Below are 4,781 nucleotides of genomic sequence, written 5' to 3'. Positions count from 1 at the left end.
CCGGAAACTGGGGTGTAGACCGGCTTCTACTCCTCTAGATGCTGTTTATAAGCTGAGTCTTAGAGATGGAGAGCCTCTCTGTGAAGAGGCCAAGAGAAGATATCAACGTCTTGTGGGGAAATTGATTTATCTTACTCTCAGTAGACCTGATATTCCCTTCACTGTGAATGTGATGAGTCAGTTCATGCATGCTTCCACGGATGCTCACTTGAAGGATGTCGACAGGATCTTGTGTTACTTGAAGAGGAATCCTAGCAAAGGTCTCCTGTATGTTAAGCAAGACACTCTTGCAATTGAAGGTTATTCAGATGCAGATTGGATAGGCTGTATTGACACTAGGAGGTCCACCTCTGGCTATTGTATCTATTTGGGAGGAAATCTCATAGTGTGGAGGAGTAAGAGGCAAGACATTTGTTCTCGTTCCAGTACTGAAGCAGAATACAGAGCAGTTGCTATGGGAGTTTCTGAGCTTTTGTAGCTGTAAGTACTGTTGACTGATATTGGTATAAAGGTTGAAGAACCAATGAAGATGTATTGTGATAACAAGTCAGCAATCAACTTAGCCAACGACCTTATGCTTCATGACAGAACAAAGCATGTTTAGATTGACTGACATTTCATTCGAGAGAGAATTGATGCTAAAGAACTTGTACTTCCTTACATGAGATCTGAAGACCAAACAACTGATGTCCTGACCAAAGCCTTGTCTTCAACTTCATTTGAAAGAAATGTATCCAAGTTGGGCATGTTTGATCTGTATGCCCAACTTGAGGGGGAGTGTTGATGTGTTTTAATGTACGGGTCTGGGTCTGGACCCGGTCCAGTGTGTGCTCCTGTTTAAGCCTATTAAGGCTCTACTTATATCTTGGTAACCCTAAGTTTTGGGTATGAAAGAAATTTTATGAGAGAGTGTCTGGTTGCTAGTGGGCACCAGTCCTCCTCACCCGTGGTTTTTTCCCTCTAGTTGAGGGGTTTTCCACGTTACATCTGTGTTCGTTTCTCGTTCCCTTGCTTTTACTGTTTCTACAAATTGCATTTTACCTATTGATGTCATTAGTTTATATTTTGCTTTCTCTATAATTTAGGTTGCATCAATTTTAAGGTATTCTTTCGGTAACTTTAGTTTTCTAGTTCTGATTAATGATTATCCTTCATGTGGATCAGTTTTTAAACAAAAATTAGTTGTTCATATTTAATTATAGCTACTTTAATAGTTCAAACTGCATTTTACTTTTTTTCAGGTTTGAAGCATAGTGTTTAGGTTTTTTTTTATAGATTAATTAATTTTCTCATGTTTGAAGTAGTATATTCTTATAAAGATAGTTGTTAGTAATTAATTTTAACTTATTTGGGTGCGGACTGCTATTTTCTGCATATTTATGTTCTAGAGAAGTCCACCCATGATGTTATGTTTTGTTTTTGTTGTAATTGTTCGTATCTTAGTACAGTTTAGTAGAAAAGTAGTTATATTTTGTTAAAAAATAGTTTTAGATGAAGATTAGCTGTTAATTAGTAAATATACATAGTATTCAATTGTGACCTGTTCTAGTGAGAGAAAGTCCATGTTATAGTTGAATGCTTGTTATTTTAGTGCATTTTTCATTATAGTTTGATGGTTTAGAGCTATGCCACATAGGTACGGTGTTGGTACGGGTATGGGGAAGTGGGTACATGTACGGTGTTTTTGCCAATCTTGGTATGGCGGTATAGAGACAATTATATATTTTCAATTCTAAAAAACAAAATTGGTACCATCACATCATTAAGACAATGTTCCTTTTCATAGTTCATACATATAATCTCATAAAAAAAATATAAACAGAACAAGATAATGTTTTTTTTTTTGTGGTTTGGATTGGTTCCAACCCGGAACCGATCCAAATTTACCCACTCCTAGTACGGGTACACTGGTACGCTGGTACGGGTACATGGGCTCCCCCACATACCACTGTGACTTAGGTTTAGAGTATTGCATCTTGAAACCTACTGTTTGTAGTATTTAGTTTCTTAGTTCAAAAATTGTTTTGTACTTTAGCAACCTATGGTAATGGGTTGCATATTTTGAGTTCACATAAGAGAAAGAACAAGTGAACTAATCTATGATTGGGTTAAGCAGCATTAACCAAGTGTTAGACGCTTTGTCACCTAAGACACTAAGTACTGGTTTGCATTTTGTTTTACCAACTGGTTAGCACATACATATACAAACCCACATGAAAAGTGTCTTGTTTGTATGCATGGGAAACATTGTATATTTGGCATTTTTCTCTTTAATTATTGTGCAGCTGAATACTTTTTCTTAGACAATTCACTACCCACTTGAGAGAGAAGTGAAGGGATGGTACGGAGATTAGATGCCACATATGTTGGATATGATCAATGCACCATTGAAGATCAATGAGATCTAGCATCTTTAAGGGGCTACCATATTTATATTTAGGATCTTATTTTCTTTGGTTTGTTATTATCAATTGTAACAAGGTAGTGAAGATTTTTTTTTTGTTTCTTTGAGTTGTGCATGTGAAAAATATTTGTGTATTTTTCAAACATAGTCCATGCAACACTCTACTTGTTAAACTCTTTTTGTAAATTTTTTTGGCAATAGGAGTTGTTAGATTGAGATGGAGGGACTGACTTAAGTGACACTGGTGGAATAGGAAGAGGCACATGTACAGACATCTCAGACGGAGAAGGACTCAAAGGAGAAAAATAAGGACGAGACTCAAAGAATGTAACATCCGCACTGATAATCTCTTTCTTGGTCTGGGGATCAAAGCATTTATATCTTTTGTTATTGGCAGAGTATCCAATGAATACACATTTGATGGCTTGGGCAGCAAGTTTGTTTTTGTCTGAGCCTAGGATGTGTGCAAAGCAGGTGCATCCAAATACTTTAGGAGGTATATAAAATAATGGTCGATCTGGATATAAAAGTTGAATGAGAATACGTTCTTGGATGGTTGACGATGGTAATCTGTTAATGAGATAGCATGCGGTAAGAATCACATCAAACCGAAAATAAGTAGGCACGTGTGAATGTAACACGAGGGTATGGGACACATTTAGGAGTTGCCGATGTTTGCGTTCGGCAACACCATTTTGTTGGGACGTGTGAGGACAAGTATATTGAGGTCAACCTTTCTCGCTGTTTGTGCTTGACGACCATGTTTTTGTCAACCCAAGCTTTTCATAATAAACCGAAGGGTAAGATATAAAACTACATATTTTATGCATCTATGCACTAAAAGGACATTTAAGTCAAGGTGATAAATTCTTCTTTTCCTTTGAATATGTGCACTAAGAGGTCATTTGATGGGCACAAGACACGCAGAACAGGACATGCATGTCCTATTTAATTGATTTTGTTATCAAACGCTGTCCATGGTACACGATGGACAGAACAAACAATTAGACAGGGGTATAAATTTAACCCCTGTTCTACGCTGTTCCGAGCTAACCCTCGGAACAACATGGAACAAGAGCGCCTGCCCACCCTCGAGCGCATCCCTCGACTCCGGAGCTTCCCGCGAGTTTTCCCCCTTTCTCCTCCTCCGACTCCCGAGCGTCCCCCGAATTTTCCCCCTTTCTCCTCCTCCGACTCCCGAGCATCCCCCGAGTTTCCCCCCTTTCTCTGCATCCGACTCTCCCTCTTCTCTTGGAGTCTCCCCTTTCCACTGCTTTACACCTCTCCCTTTTCACAGCTCTACGCCTTCCTCCCCTGCTTTACGACTTCATCTTGAGCAATCACCTCATTTCTGCAAGTCCATAGTTGGGTGAACAGCTCTTTTCAGGTGATTTTTCTCCCGTTCTCTTGTTTTCTCTCTCGCTCGCTCATTCTTGTCTCTGATTTGCAGTTGATTTACAGTAACTAGGGCTGCCCCGTAGGCCATTCTTGCCTGCGAAAAGGAATTTTTAAGTTATTTGCATTCAGAAAACATTTTTTGTGGCTGCGTATCCCACTCTCTGTGTTTTTTGTCTTCCTCTCGTTCTCTATCTTTCTCTGTCTTCCTTTCTGAAACACCCAAATGGTCGCCCACAAGGTTGTTGATCGGCTTTGCCTTTCCTCTTTACAGGTGTCTTCCGCACTTCCTCCCAATTTCGAATCTGTGGAATCACATTGCTGAGGAAGAGGTACATGTGTTTCCCCTCTTTCCTTGCCCGTCTTCTCTCTTTCAACGGCTGAAATTTTATTTGAAATGTAATTTTATGACCCTTTATATTTTTGAACAACATATGTATACTGATTTTGATTCTTTGTAACATATGGCATCTTGCATACATCTGTCTATGGATTTCAGCTGCGAAACTTCTCTTTTGGCCAATATAATTTTGAAAATTTTTTGGGCTTGTAGTTTCTCTTCGTTTTTTTTTTCAAAGAAACATGTTTCCATGGTAATGGGTCCGGCCGTCCAAACTAGAACCCAAGGAAAAAATGAAGAAAGCTAATTTCTCTTGACTTGAACAGTGAACTGTACATGAAGTTTTTTCTTCCTTGGCTAATTTCGTGCCTACAGCATAGAAGTAGAACAAAGAAAAAAATGACATATGAAAGAGAGCTAGTATGGTCTTTTCGTAGAAGTAAATTTGTTAAGCTCTCTTGTCGTGAATAGTGAATTCTTTGAAGCTCTTTACATGGGGGTTGGCCCAACCTTCGGGTAAGAATTCTATGATGAAAGCATCAGATAGTGAATCTGCAATAGGCTAGAGAGCGGATTAAATGATTGGGTAATGGATGAAATCAGAGATCGTTGTAGCTTTTACCCTCATTATTTCTGTGGAGG

The sequence above is a fragment of the Nymphaea colorata genome, chromosome 11 (genome assembly GCF_008831285.2).
Source record: "Nymphaea colorata isolate Beijing-Zhang1983 chromosome 11, ASM883128v2, whole genome shotgun sequence".
Lineage (NCBI taxonomy): Eukaryota > Viridiplantae > Streptophyta > Magnoliopsida > Nymphaeales > Nymphaeaceae > Nymphaea > Nymphaea colorata.
This window is presented reverse-complemented; position numbering follows the sequence as displayed.